The following is a 17,647-nucleotide window of genomic DNA, read 5'->3' on the forward strand; positions in this document are numbered from 1 at the left end:
TCTTTACCCGATGGTGATAGGAAAAAACTATATAACTACAATGTACCGAATAACTACAATAGTTAAGATAAAAGTTAAAATGAAAGCGAAAAACTAATCCGATTGGTCACCAAAAAACTTCTAATGATATACAGTACTGTAATTTTATATATCTTAACGGTACCGTTAAAACTCAATTCTGCTGAAATATTATACCGCCCACTAAAATATGCCTACACCAGGATATCTATGCTTGCAGTAACAATATAAGTAATCCAGTAGTGTTTATGACATGTTGTTGTAGCTAGCTAAAGTGATCTCGAAAATCACCAGTAAAGATAGAGAAAAGATCACCCGAGTATATAACCTCTCACGAAAAATAAAAAAATTCGACAACGTCCATAAATCTGAGTATATCATCAAAATTAATTAACCGGAATGCAGACATTCCATATGTCTCATTTTGGTCGCCCCCTGCCATCAACACTGGGCCACTAAGTAGTCCTAAAAGGACGATCAGCTGTATGCGGCAGTGTAATTCACCCATGGCTCTATTGAATCTAACTCTAAATTTGATATTTTGACAGGTGCTAATATCTCGTGACTGTTTTGTAAAATCCTTACAAATCCTAATGACAGAATCGATGTGTGCGATAGTAATATGAACGGTAGAATTCAGAACTCCTCTCTGTTCACAATAAGATATGTATGAGACATTACATCCGTAATTTCAGAGTAAATATGATATTATGTTAATATCGTATACAATTACACGTAAAACTGAATATTTAACGTATTCACGATGACCTAAAGCTGACACGCGTTACAGACACAACACTTAATGCGGCTCCATTAGACGACACACATGTACAGGGCGAATGTCTGTTAACCCTTAGACGACACGCATGTACAGGGCGAATGTCTGTTAACCCGTAGACGACACACATGTACAGGGCGAATGTCTGTTAACCATTAGACGACACATATGTACAGGGCGAATGTCTGTTAACCATTAGATGGCACACATGTACAGGGCGAATGTCTGTTAACCATTAGTCGACACACATGTACAGGGCGAATGTCTGTTAACCCTTAGACGACACACGTGTACAGGGCGAATGTCTGTTAACCATTAGATGGCACACATGTACAGAGCGAATGTCTGTTAACCATTAGTCGACACACATGTACAGGGCGAATGTCTGTTAACCCTTAGACGACACGCATGTACAGGGCGAATGTCTGTTAACCCGTAGACGACACACATGTACAGGGCGAATGTCTGTTAACCATTAGACGACACATATGTACAGGGCGAATGTCTGTTAACCATTAGATGGCACACATGTACAGGGCGAATGTCTGTTAACCATTAGTCGACACACATGTACAGGGCGAATGTCTGTTAACCCTTAGACGACACACGTGTACAGGGCGAATGTATGTTAACCATTAGACGACACACATGTACAGGGCGAATGTCTGTTAAACATTAGACGGCACGCATGTACAGGGCGAATGTATGTTAACCCTTAGACGACACACATGTACAGGGCGAATGTCTGTTAACCCTTACTCGACACACATGTACAGGGCGAATGTATGTTAACCCTTAGACGACACACATGTACAGGGCGAATGTCTGTTAAACATTAGACGGCACGCATGTACATGACGAATGTCTGTTAACCCGTAGACGACACACATGTACAGGGCGAATGTCTGTTAACCATAAGACGACACACGTGTACAGGGCGAATGTCTGTTAACCCGTAGACGACATACATGTACAGGGCGAATGTCTGTTAACCCTTAGACGACACACATGTACAGGACGAATGTCTGTTAACCCGTAGACGACACACATGTACAGGACGAATGTCTGTTAACCCTTACTCGACACACATGTACAGGGTGAATGTCTGTTAACCATTAGACGACACACATGTACAGAGCGAATGTCTGTTTACCCTTACTCGACACACATGTACAGGACGAATGTCTGTTAACAATTAGATGGCACACATGTACAGGGCGAATGTCTGTTAACCCTTAGACGACACACATGTACATGACGAATGTCTGTTAACCCGTAGACGACACACATGTACAGGGCGAATGTCTGTTAACCATAAGACGACACACGTGTACAGGGCGAATGTCTGTTAACCCTTACTCGACACACATGTACAGAGCGAATGTCTGTTAACCCTTACTCGACACACATGTACAGGGCGAATGTCTGTTAACCATTAGATGGCACACATGTACAGGACGAATGTCTGTTAACCCCTACTCGACACACATGTACAGGGCGAATGTCTGTTAACCCGTAGACGACACACATGTACAGGGCGAATATTTTTCATCTATTAGACGACACACATGTACAGGACGAATGTCTGTTAACCCTGAGGTACTCGTGGTTTTATTGTACAGGACGAATGTCTGTTAACCCTTAGGTATTCGTGGTTTTATTGTTCAGGACGAGTGTCTGTTAGCCCTTAAGCATTCTTGTTTTTATCTGTCATTATTATTTATCATTTCATCTAGTGGAAGAAATCTGTATAAGTTACATAATGTGCCGTCCGGCTGTCTACCACCGCTACAAACGTGTCGTACAATAGTTTCTGGTTAAGGTATACATCAGATTATTCAGTTTCGCCGAGGAAAAGCATTATCAATTTTAACCGACTCGTGAATGCATTATTTTCTATTGAGTAATTTCGACACGAAAACATCGAGTTTATTCATCAGTTTTCCCGAAGGACACTCCTCAGAGATAAAATAAACAGTCTCCTGTTGGTTATTTACTGCTAAACAAGCATAACAAATGCATGCAATTAAATTTTAAGCGATTGTTACTGCATTAAATCAATATGCGAAATAAACATCTAAATAAGGCATATTGTGTTTGTATACGACGTTTCAGGAATAGATTCATGTTATTAAATGAAAGAAATAAAATCGTCGTTTTACCAAGGCCAGCATCATTACCTGAACTTAGTAAACTGGCAACTCATGCACAAGGAAACCATAATAAAACATACAATATATTTCAACGTCATCATTTTCTAGATAGAAAATTCGATACATTTTACGGTGAATAAAATGCAGACTATATGTTTCCCACACAAATTCAGTCAGAATCAAGAACGATTCCGGGAATACGACACCTCAACCAACCCCAACTCTCGTGTATTATCAGACACCTCAACCAACCCCAACTCTCGTGTAATATCATACACCTCAACCAACCCCAACTCACGTGTAATATCATACACCTCAACCAACCCCAACTCACGTGTAATATCAGACAAACCAACAAACCCCAACTCTCGTGTAATATCAGACACCTCAACCAACCCCAACTCACGTGTAATATCATACACCTCAACCAACCCCAACTCACGTGTAATATCATACACCTCAACCAACCCCAACTCACGTGTAATATCAGACAAACCAACAAACCCCAACTCTCGTGTAATATCAGACACCTCAACCAACCCCAACTCTCGTGTAATATCAGACAAACCAACAAACCCCAACTCTCGTGTAATATCAGACACCTCAACAAACCCCAACTCTCGTGTAATATCATACACCTCAACCAACCCCAACTCACGTGTAATATCATACACCTCAACCAACCCCAACTCACGTGTAATATCATACACCTCAACCAACCCCAACTCACGTGTAATATCAGACAAACCAACAAACCCCAACTCTCGTGTAATATCAGACACCTCAACCAACCCCAACTCTCGTGTAATATCAGACAAACCAACAAACCCCAACTCTCGTGTAATATCAGACACCTCAACCAACCCCAACTCTCGTGTAATATCAGACACCTCAACCAACCCCAACTCTCGTGTAATATCAGACACCTCAACCAACCCCAACTCTCGTGTAATATCAGACACCTCAACCAACCCCAACTCTCGTGTAATATCAGACACCTCAACCAACCCCAACTCTCGTGTAATATCAGACACCTCAACCAACCCCAACTCTCGTGTAATATCAGACACCTCAACCAACCCCAACTCTCGTGTAATATGAGACACCTCAACCAACCCCAACTCTCGTGTAATATCAGACACCTCAACCAACCCCAACTCTCGTGTAATATCAGACAAACCAACAAACCCCAACTCTCGTGTAATATCAGACACCTCAACAAACCCCAACTCACGTGTAATATCAGACAAACCAACAAACCCCAACTCTCGTGTAATATCAGACACCTCAACAAACCCCAACTCTCGTGTAATATCATACACCTCAACAAACCTTAACTCTCGTGTAATATCATACACCTCAACCAACCCCAATTCTCGTGTAATATCAGACACCTCAACAAACATCAACTCTCGTGTAATATCATACACCTCAACCAACCCCAACTCTCGTGTAATATCAGACACTTCAACAAACCCCAACTCTCGTGTAATATCAGACACTTCAACCAACCCCAACTCTCGTGTAATATCAGACACTTCAACAAACCACAAATCTCGTGTAATATCAGACACTTCAACCAACCCCAACTCACGTGTAATATCAGACACCTCAACAAACCCCAACTCTCGTGTAATATCATACACCTCAACCAACCCCAACTCTCGTGTAATATCATACACCTCAACAAACCCCAACTCTCGTGTAATATCAGACACCTCAACAAACCCCAACTCTCGTGTTATATCAGACACTTCAACCAACCCCAACTCTCGTGTTATATCAGACACTTCAACCAACCCCAACTCACGTGTAATATCAGACACCTCAACAAACCCCAACTCTCGTGTTATATCAGACACTTCAACCAACCCCAACTCTCGTGTTATATCAGACACTTCAACCAACCCCAACTCTCGTGTAATATCAGACACCTCAACAAACCCCAACTCTCGTGTTATATCAGACACTTCAACCAACCCCAACTCACGTGTAATATCATACACCTCAACCAACCCCAACTCTCGTGTAATATCAGACACCTCAACCAACCCCAACTCTCGTGTAATATCAGACACCTCAACAAACCCCAATTCACGTGTAATATCAGACACCTCAACAAACCCCAACTCTCGTGTAATATCAGACACCTCAACCAACCCCAACTCTCGTGTAATATCAGACACCTCAACAAACCCCAACTCTCGTGTAATATCAGACACTTCAACAAACCCCAACTCTCGTGTAATATCAGACACCTCAACAAATCCCCAACTCTCGTGTAATATCAGACACCTCAACCAACCCCAACTATCTTGTGATATCAGAAAACCATCTGTTGTCATGCAAGTATACAGATATCTCCTTCACAGAAATCTATAAATATAAAGTTCTGTCAGTCACTAACTAAAAATCAAACTTCCAACGTTGGTCAAAACGAAGAAACCTAGCCATAACCTTGAGAACGTGACCAGGTATAAATTCATAAACTACAAAACTACAGCGAACTCACCTTTGTAAAATGAGAACTGACTATTGCCGTAGATATTTTCCAAACTATTGAAATAACAAAAAGTGCAAGATCAACTTTTTCATCACAAAAATAATCTCCGTGACAAAAGATTTAAGTTTCACTGAAATATCCTTCAAATATATCACAGCCATGGAACACTCACCGTTGATCAATATGATAATTCCTTTCAGGAAAATATCATTTCCTTTATTACTTTTGACAAAATTATACACCTATTTCAGCCAAATGAACACATTCCATACCTCCAATATTCGCCACTCGGTAATATTGTCAGGATGCCTAGAGTATGAATAGAGCATTCGTCGAAATCCTGGACCAGCCTCTGTACCAGCTCGCCAAACTCAGAGCTACTGGCAAAGGTCGTCGTGGCGTTCCTGTTGCCGATATAATAACGTAGCCGTGGGACTGCTCTGTCCCATTACCTATAGGAATCAGGCTGCTGCCAACAACAGCAGCACAAGCGTGAGTTCATTGGTGATTGCGTAAAGGCTCCATTCTCATTGATAAACGCGTATAAAACCAGTTTACCGATGATTTCCTGTGGAATGGAACAATATACAAAGGGGAATATACGCTGAGGTTAGTTATTGACTGCATAGCCGGTATGGGAGTAAACAGTATGGTCCAGTATCAGTGTATATCTGGGGTGATCGAATCACAACCAGACGTTGATAGCATTGACTTTATACCTTCAGTAACTGTGACGTTTATCACGAGAATATCGCGCCACATTGACTTTATACCTCTAGTAGCTGTGACGTTTATCACAAGAATGTCGCGCCTCATTGAATTTATACCTACAGTAACTGTGACGTTTATCACGAGAATGTCTCGTCACATTGACTTTATACCTACAGTAACTGTGACGTTTATCACGAGAATGTCTCGTCACATTGACTTTATACCTACAGTAACTGTGACGTTTATCACGAGAATGACGCGTCACATTGACTTTATACCTACAGTAAATGTGACGTTTATCACGAGAATGTCGCGTCACAATGACTTCATACCTACAGTAACTGTGACGTTTATCACGAGAATGACGCGTCACATTGACTTATGCCTACAGTAGCTGTGACGTTTATCACGAGAATGACGCGTCACATTGACTTATGCCTACAGTAGCTGTGACGTTTATCACGAGAATGACGCGTCACATTGACTTATAACCTATAGTAACTGTGACGTTTATCACGAGAAAGTCACATATCATATGAACACTATAACTAAGATTGCTTCAATGTTGTCATGGAACTCTCAGATAAACATGATATTCGGGTTTGTTTTCAGAGGAAAATATATGATACACAAATATCCATCGGGTTAGCTAATGAATATATCCAACAAAAGGGTAAATCTAGATTTATCGTAGATAGAAAACAATGAATCATTGGTACACGTGCCATATTGAATTCGTTTCGTTATTGAATAAAGGAATATGTTTCAGGCAAATGTCATCACAATAGACATTGCGATGTCCTCTGAGACAGATCTACGGACCATGAGTGTAGAAGGATCCTAAGGACAAAGTGAGAAGCACAATATGTCAAGGTGATATCAGGGCGGGTGTTAAGGGGACACCAAGTTATAAACAGGGTCATATTAGGGCGGGTGTTTAGGGGACATCCACAGCCAGGGTCATATTAGGGCGGGTGTTTAGGGGACATCAACAACCAGGGTCATATTAGGGCGGGTGTTAAGGGGACACCAAGTTATAAACAGGGTCGTATTAGGGCGGTGTCTAGGGGACATCAACAGCCAGGGTGATATTAGGGCGGGTGTTTAGGGGACATCAACAGCCAGGGTCATATTAGGGCGGGTGTTAAGGGGACACCAAGTTATAAACAGGGTCGTATTAGGGCGGGTGTCTAGGGGACATCAACAGCCAGGGTCATATTAGGGCGGGTGTTTAGGGGACATCAACAGCCAGGGTCATATTAGGGCGGGTGTTTAGGGGACAACAACAGCCAGGGTCATATTAGGGCGGGTGTTTAGGGGACATCAACAGCTAGGGTGATATTAGGCGGGTGTCTAGAGGACATCCACAGCTAGGGTGATATTAGGGCGGGTGTTTAGGGGACATCAACAGCTAGGGTGATATTAGGGCGGGTGTTTAGGGGACATCAACAGCCGGGGTGATATTAGGGCGGTTGTCTAGGGGACATCAACAGCCGGGGTGATATTAGGGCGGTTGTCTAGGGGACATCAACAGCCAGGGTGATATTAGGGCGGGTGTCTAGGAGAAATCAACAGCCAGGGTGATATTAGGGCGGGTGTTTAGGGGACATCAACAGCCGGGGTGATATTAGGGCGGTTGTCTAGGGGACATCAACAGCCAGGGTGATATTAGGGCGGGTGTTTAGGGGACATCCACAGCCAGGGTGATATTAGGGCGGGTGTCTAGAGGACATCCACAGCCAGGGTGATATTAGGGCGGGTGTTTAGGGGGACATCAACAGCCAGGGTGATATTAGGGCGGGTGTCTAGAGGACATCCACAGCCAGGGTGATATTAGGGCGGGTGTTTAGGGGACATCCACACCCGGGGTGATATTAGGCCGGGTGTCTAGAGGACATCCACAGCCAGGGTGATATTAGGGCGGGTGTTTAGGGGACATCCACAGCCAGGGTGATATTAGGGCGGATGTTTAGGGGACATCCACAGCCGGGGTGATATTAGGGCGGGTGTCTAGGGGACATCCACAGCCGGGGTGATATTAGGGCGGGTGTCTAGAGGACATCCACAGCCAGGGTGATATTAGGGCGGGTGTTTAGGGGACATCCACAGCCAGGGTGTTATTAGGGCTGGTGTCTAGAGGACATCCACAGCCAGGGTGATATTAGGGCGGGTGTTTAGGAGAAATCAACAGCCAGGGTGATATTAGGGCGGGTGTTTAGGGGACATCCACAGCCAGGGTGATATTAGGGCGGGTGTTTAGGGGACATCCACAGCCAGGGCGATATTAGGGCGGGTGTTTAGGGGACATCCACAGCCAGGGCGATATTAGGGCGGGTGTTTAGGGGACATCCACAGCCAGGGCGATATTAGGGCGGGTGTCTAGGGGACATCCACAGCCAGGGTCATATTAGGGCGGGTGTCTAGGGGACATCCGCAGCCAGGGTGATATTAGGGCGGGTGTTTAGGGGACATCCACAGCCAGGGTGATATTAGGGCGGGTGTTTAGGGGACATCCACAGCCAGGGTGATATTAGGGCGGGTGTTCAGGGGACATCCACAGCCAGGGTGATATTAGGGCGGGTGTTTAGGGGACATCCACAGCCGGGGTGATATTAGGGCGGGTGTCTAGAGGACATCCACAGCCAGGGTGATATTAGGGCGGGTGTTTAGGGGACATCCACAGCCAGGGTGATATTAGGGCGGTTGTCTAGAGGACATCCACAGCCAGGGTGATATTAGGGCGGGTGTTTAGGGGACATCCATAGCCAGGGTGATATTAGGGCGGGTGTTTAGGGGACATCCACAGCCAGGGTGATATTAGGGCGGGTGTTTAGGGGACATCCACAGCCAGGGTGATATTAGGGCGGGTGTCTAGGGGACATCCACAGCCAGGGTGATATTAGGGCGGGTGTCTAGGGGACATCCACAGCCAGGGTCATATTAGGGCGGGTGTCTAGGGGACATCAACAGCCAGGGTCATATTAGGGCGGGTGTTTAGGGGACATCCACAGCCAGGGTGATATTAGGGCGGGTGTTTAGGGGACATCCACAGCCAGGGTGATATTAGGGCGGGTGTTTAGGGGACATCCACAGCCAGGGTCATATTAGGGCGGGTGTTTAGGGGACATCCACAGCCAGGGTCATATTAGGGCGGGTGTCTAGGGGACATCCACAGCCAGGGTGATATTAGGGCGGGTGTCTAGGGGACATCAACAGCCAGGGTGATATTAGGGCGGGTGTTTAGGGGACATCCACAGCCAGGGTGATATTAGGGCGGGTGTTTAGGGGACATCCACAGCCAGGGTGATATTAGGGCGGGTGTTTAGGGGACATCAACAGCCAGGGTGATATTAGGGCGGATGTTTAGGGGACATCAACAGCCGGGGTGATATTAGGGCGGATGTTTAGGAGAAATCAACAGCCAGGGTGATATTAGGGCGGGTGTTTAGGGGACATCCACAGCCAGGGTCATATTAGGGCGGGTGTTTAGGGGCCATCCACAGCCAGGGCGATATTAGGGCGGGTGTTTAGGGGGACATCCACAGCCAGGGTGATATTAGGGCGGGTGTCTAGGGGACATCAACAGCCAGGGTGATATTAGGGCGGGTGTCTAGGGGACATCCACAGCCAGGGTGATATTAGGGTGGGTGTTTAGGGGACATCCACAGCCAGGGTGATATTAGGGCGGGTGTTTAGGGGACATCCACAGCCAGGGTGATATTAGGGCGGGTGTCTAGAGGACATCCTCAGCCAGGGTGATATTAGGGCGGGTGTTTAGGGGACATCAACAGCCAGGGTGATATTAGGGCGGGTGTTTAGGGGACATCCACAGCCAGGGTGATATTAGGGCGGATGTTTAGGGGACATCCACAGCCAGGGTGATATTAGGGCGGGTGTTTAGGGGACATCAACAGCCAGGGTGATATTAGGGCGGGTGTCTAGGGGACATTAACAGCCAGGGTCATATTAGGGCGGGTGTTTAGGGGACATCCACAGCCAGGGTGATATTAGGGCGGATGTTTAGGGGACATCCACAGCCAGGGTGATATTAGGGCGGGTGTCTAGAGGACATCCACAGCCAGGGTGATATTAGGGCGGGTGTTTAGGGGACATCCACAGCCAGGGTCATATTAGGGCGGGTGTTTAGGGGACATCAACAGCCAGGGTGATATTAGGGCGGGTGTCTAGAGGACATCCCCAGCCAGGGTGATATTAGGGCGGGTGTTTAGGGGACATCAACAGCCAGGGTCATATTAGGGCGGGTGTCTAGAGGACATCAACAGCCAGGGTGATATTAGGGCGGGTGTTTAGGTGACATCAACAGCCAGGGTGATATTAGGGCGGGTGTTTAGGGGACATCCACAGCCAGGGTGATATTAGGGCGGGTGTTTAGGGGACATTAACAGAAAGAAAGGAAATGACCAGTATTAAACGGTAAGATAAAAAAGAGATGGGTCAGCAAATATATTTTGGTTTGTTTGGTGTCCCCTCACAAGAGGACATAAAAGGAAATCCATGATTATGCATGCGTCCAAAATTTAGTCGCCTCCTACAGCAACAACCAACATATATTGAGAATCTGGAATCAGCAGGCTCTTCAATGTCCCCTACATAGACAAACCAGGAAACCTACCCACGTTACATAGACAAACCAGGAAACCTACCCACGATACATAAACATAGACAAACCAGGAAACCTACCCACGATACATAGACAAACCAGGAAACCTACCCACGATACATAGACAAACCAGGAAACCTACCCACGATACATAGACAAACAAGGAAACCTACCCACGATACATAGACAAACCAGGAAACCTACCCACGACACATAGACAAACCAGGAAACCTACCCACGATACATAGACAAACCAGGAAACCTACCCACGATACATAGACAAACCAGGAAACCTACCCACGATACATAGACAAACCAGGAAACCTACCCACGATACATAGACAAACCAGGAAACCTACCCACGATACATAGACAAACCAGGAAACCTACCCACGATACATAGACAAACCAGGAAACCTACCCACGATACATAGACAAACCAGGAAACCTACCCACGATACATAGACAAACCAGGAAACCTACCCACGATACATAGACAAACCAGGAAACCTACCCACGATACATAGACAAACCAGGAAACCTACCCACGATACATAGACAAACCAGGAAACCTACCCACGTTACATAGACAAACCAGGAAACCTACCCACGATACATAGACAAACCAGGAAACCTACCCACGATACATAGACAAACCAGGAAACCTACCCACGATACATAGACAAACCAGGAAACCTACCCACGATACATAGACAAACCAGGAAACCTACCCACGATACATAGACAAACCAGACAACCTACCCACGATACATAGACAAACCAGGAAACCTACCCACGATACATAGACAAACCAGGAAACCTACCCACGATACATAGACAAACCAGGAAACCTACCCACGATACATAGACAAACCAGGAAACCTACCCACGATACACAGACAAACCAGACAATCTACCCACGATACATAGACAAACCAGGAAACCTACCCACGATACATAGACAAACCAGGAAACCTACCCACGATACATAGACAAACCAGGAAACCTACCCACGATACATAGACAAACAAGGAAACCTACCCACGATACATAGACAAACCAGGAAACCTACCCACGATACACAGACAAACCAGACAATCTACCCACGATACATAGACAAACCAGGAAACCTACCCACGATACATAGACAAACCAGGAAACCTACCCACGACACATAGACAAACCAGGAAACCTACCCACGATACATAGACAAACAAGGAAACCTACCCACGATACATAGACAAACCAGGAAACCTACCCACGATACATAGACAAACCAGGAAACCTACCCACGATACATAGACAAACCAGGAAACCTACCCACGATACATAGACAAACCAGGAAACCTACCCACGATACATAGACAAACCAGGAAACCTACCCACGATCCATAGACAAACCAGGAGACCTACCCACGATACATAGACAAACCAGGAAACCTACCCACGATACATAGACAAACCAGGAAACTTACCCACGATACATAGACAAACCAGGAAACCTACCCACGATACATAGACAAACCAGGAAACCTACCCACGATACATAGACAAACCAGGAAACCTACCCACGATACATAGACAAACCAGAAAACCTACCCACGATACATAGACAAACCAGGAAACCTACCCACGATACATAGACAAACCAGGAAACCTACCCACGATACATAGACAAACCAGACAACCTACCCACGATACATATACAAACCAGGAAACCTACTCACGATACATAGACAAACCAGGAAACCTACCCACGATACATAAACATAGACAAACCAGGAAACCTACCCACGATACATAGACAAACCAGGAAACCTACCCACGATACATAGACAAAACAGGAAACCTACCCACGATACATAGACAAACCAGGAAACCTACCAACGATACATAGACAAACCAGGAAACCTACCCACGACACATAGACAAACCAGGAAACCTACCCACGACACATAGACAAACCAGGAAACCTACCCACGATACATAGACAAACCAGGAAACCTACCCACGATACATAGACAAACCAGACAACCTACCCACGATACATAGACAAACCAGGAAACCTACCCACGATACATAGACAAACCAGGAAACCTACCCACGATACATAGACAAACCAGACAACCTACCCACGATACATAGACAAACCAGGAAACCTACCCACGATAGATAGACAAACCAGGAAACCTACCCACGATACATAGACAAACCAGGAAACCTACCCACGATACATAGACAAACCAGACAACCTACCCACGATACATATACAAACCAGGAAACCTACCCACGATACATAGACAAACCAGGAAACCTACCCACGATACATAGACAAACCAGGAAACCTACCCACGATACATAGACAAACCAGGAAACCTACCCACGATACATAGACAAACCAGGAAACCTACCCACGATACATAGACAAACCAGGAAACCTACCCACGATACATAGACAAACCAGGAAACCTACCCACGATACATAGACAAACCAGGAAACCTACCCACGATACATAGACAAACCAGGAAACCTACCCACGATACATAGACAAACCAGGAAACCTACCCACGATACATAGACAAAACAGGAAACCTACCCACGATACATAGACAAACCAGGAAACCTACCCACGATACATAGACAAACCAGGAAACCTACCCACGATACATAGACAAACCAGGAAACCTACCAACGATACATAGACAAACCAGGAAACCTACCCACGACACATAAACAAACCAGGAAACCTACCCACGATACATAGACAAACCAGGAAACCTACCCACGATACATAGACAAACCAGGAAACCTACCCACGATACATAGACAAACCAGACAACCTACCCACGATACATAGACAAACCAGGAAACCTACCCACGATACATAGACAAACCAGGAAACCTACCCACGATACATAGACAAACCAGACAACCTACCCACGATACATAGACAAACCAGGAAACCTACCGACGATAGATAGACAAACCAGGAAACCTACCCACGATACATAGACAAACCAGGAAACCTACCCACGATACATAGACAAACCAGACAACCTACCCACGATACATAGACAAACCAGGAACCCTACCCACGATACATAGACAAACCAGGAAACCTACCCACGATACATAAACAAACCAGGAACCCTACCCACGATACATAGACAAACCAGGAAACCTACCCACGATACATAGACAAACCAGACAACCTACCCACGATACATAGACAAACCAGGAAACCTACCCACGATACATAGACAAACCAGGAAACCTACCCACGATACATAGACAAACCAGGAAACCTACCCACGATACATAGACAAACCAGGAAACCTACCCACGATACATAGACAAACCAGGAAACCTACCCACGATACATAGACAAACCAGGAAACCTACCCACGATACATAGACAAACCAGACAACCTACCCACGATACATAGACAAACCAGGAAACCTACCCACGATACATAGACAAACCAGGAAACCTACCCACGATACATAGACAAACCAGATAACCTACCCACGATACATAGACAAACCAGGAAACCTACCCACGATACATAGACAAACCAGGAAACCTACCCACGATCCTTCAGACTTAAGGTTGCAAAAACTGCACAAAGGTATCGTTGCCATAATTACACCAAGATGCTTGGCACTTTTCAAAAAATGGTTGTCAACACTATATATATATAGCATCTTAACAAAGACCGGTTCGTGATATTTACTATTGTTATAAGAATACGCACACAATAGTCCATTGTAGTTATATAGTCGCCCCTGAAATAGCGTTTTAACTTCATCACATACACAATTGCTGATATGTTCCAACGTAACAGTAGTCATATACGTGACAAATGCACGAGACGTTAAACGTACGTGCGAATATGACAACGCACGTGTTCGCCTCTCCCCAGCAATGTACTACCATGCTTTGTTATATATTAGCTTTAGCGTTTATTTGATAATACTGTCGTAACTGCCTTATGGAACATTTCAACACCCACATATATAACACGAGACAGGATAACTACAAGGTCACCAATAGGTCATATATAAATAGAGGTCAAATGTTAGATGTAATGACGTATACGAAAAAGGCGAAACAAGATAGAATGACAGCTTATCATAATCTTTTTCCCCCCATTTTCATGATAAATTTGTGTTAAAAATGGGTTACAAAACCTCAACATACTTTGTATAAAATCTTGGAGATAAACTGAATTCATTAAATCAGAATGTAAGCTGTTTCTGTGATTCGGTGAAACTGGATAGTTAATATTTCGATTCAGGTCGCATCATGTCACTTGATAGGTTAATTGGTTTTGATGGAACCATCGTCATAAACCCACGAGACTCTGGTCCAAACCCACGAACCTCTGGTCCATCGTCATACACCCACAAGACACTGGTCCATCGTCATTAACCCACGAGACTCTGGTCCATCGTCATACACCCACGATACTCTGGTCCATCGTCATAAACCCACGATACACTGGTCCATCGTCATACACCCACGAGACTCTGGTCCATCGTCATACACCCACGAGACTCTGGTCCATCGTCATACACCCACGAGACTCTGGTCCATCGTCATACACCCACGAGACTCTGGTCCATCGTCATACACCCACGAGACTCTGGTCCATCGTCATACACCCACGAGACTCTGGTCCGTCGTCATACACCCACGAGACTATGGTCCATCGTCATACACCCACGAGACACTGGTCCATCGTCATACACCCACGAGACTCTGGTCTATCGTCATAAACCCACGAGACTCTGGTCCATCGTCATACACCCACGAGACACTGGTCGATCGTCATAAACCCACGAGACACTGGTCCATCGTCATTAACCCACGAGACTCTGGTCCATCGTCATACACCCACGAGACTCTGGTCCATCGTTCCCGAACACAAACGATAGAGCATATTCTCCCGGCGAATCGGGGATACATTCGGAAGAGACCAACATATATAGATATGCTGTCCCCATGGCAACACCTGCAATCTTTATCTTTTTTTCGTACTTTTCTGTCGTTTGGTGTCTCTGACAACCACCTCCTTTGCTCTTGACCATAAGACTGTAGTTGGAAAGTTAAACCCCATACAAACAAAAAAGATCGACATTTTCAATATTTAGTTTTGAACAGTGCTAGATATAACCAATTGTTATACCCTCGGTATCTACACACGAAGTGAAATAAATTTCTACATCATAATTCCATGTAGTAACCTCGCCAAATTCCTTAAATGTATGTGACAATGAGATTCATCGCTCCGTTCTACTCTCTGCTATCTCAATGAAAGCCTGGTTTTGTCGAACTACTTCGTCAAAACACCTACCGATTGGTGATTCTACTCAAGCCAACCACATTCCACCGAAGCTTACCTAACAAGTATTTATCAAATGATTTAATCAAAAGCATCATTTTAAACATGCACATGTGACCATAATTAAATCGATCGTTGTGTACAATGTAACACATCAAGCCAGAGATAGCTGGTGTCCACTCCTCAACCGCCGCCAACATTAACCACTGATCGCTTGTCAGACTGGATTTGATGTCAACATGAATGCAATTTGGATGATAGATAAATAGTAATGATATTATCAAATACACATAGTATTTATGTTTAATTAAACGGAATGACGTAATTCATTTGAGTTTCAGAGAAGTTACTCAGGTGTCTCTCTATCGAGATATAAATGCTCTGCAATCTTCAAACAAATCGAAGTCATCTAAACGATTGATGCAAATGCTATGATGTATATTATCTTGAGTGAAAGTATAAAGCGTTCATAAAACGCGGTCATATAATATTGTCACGTGGTTAAAAGGTATCTACAGTCATATGAATTCAATTGAATTGAAAGGGTTGCATTACAAACTATTTTTGATAGTATATACACACATTAATTTAAAACAATATTTAGAGTGTACTATTTCTTATCTTAGATATTTCAACAGACACCATATATGTCTAGCCATTATTTACAGCCTTTTTTTTAACATTAACTTGTCACTTTAGTCAGCTTATAAACAGACTCGGACAAAAACAAGATACATGTACACAAGTCACGCTGTAGCTTTAGATAAAGTGACAACTCACCTTGCTGGTGTAGAACCGATGGTATTGTTTTCTACCTGTTTCCGGCCTAACTGCTCTATGACAGGTAAATATACACACTTATAAAACTCCTTGAGATAAACACACTGTGATAATCCGAACGTCAAGATAGGCCACTTCTCCGCCCCTTTGGTAGTTATCAACGACGCACGGGATGAAAACTAGGACACACCAAAACGAGGAAAAGTCACGTTTGGTGGGGTCACGTGTGTTGATATCGTGTACGCACGGTGGACTATCTGATAGTCCAATCTTTGTCGGGAAGTTGTACAGGGCCTTCTGGCAGTTTATCTGTTACTCATGAATTCACTTACTGACCCGGCATGAGGATGTGTACATATGTATACATATAATATCATACAGGTTGCTGGTATACATATATAACGTCTACGCCGGGAGCATTCAATTAACCTACAGCTTTAAACATGTCTGATTGTGTGTAATGGAAACCAAGAGTGAGCATAAGCTTTAAAATTGAAATTATATGAAAAATTAATATTTTGGGAATAATAATAATAATGATAATATGTATATATTTAAAAGCCACCTTCGTCTGGCGCTACACTTTCTAGTTCGTCTAGTACAGTGAAAATTATTCATCTCATCGTCTAGTACAGTGAAACATATTCATCTCAGTCAATATGCTTCCAATAAATAATTCGACAAAAAATCTTTCTGGGTTCAAAAAAATTACGGTTAGTAAAATGTGTTCTTTAAAA

The 17,647-nt window shown here is 44.3% G+C and overlaps 1 protein-coding gene across 1 annotated transcript in view; it reads right to left on the minus strand.

The window, feature by feature from the left end:
* Nucleotides 1-17,137, minus strand: part of LOC117324533 (extracellular tyrosine-protein kinase PKDCC-like) — a 41,531-nt gene extending 24,394 nt beyond the window's left edge. The window contains 1 exon segment of the mRNA XM_033880445.1: nucleotides 16,911-17,137. The gene's annotated coding sequence lies outside the window, so the exon portion shown is untranslated.
* Nucleotides 17,138-17,647: the final 510 nt, after the last annotated feature.

This window comes from Pecten maximus, chromosome 3, assembly GCF_902652985.1.
Source record: "Pecten maximus chromosome 3, xPecMax1.1, whole genome shotgun sequence".
NCBI lineage: Eukaryota > Metazoa > Mollusca > Bivalvia > Pectinida > Pectinidae > Pecten > Pecten maximus.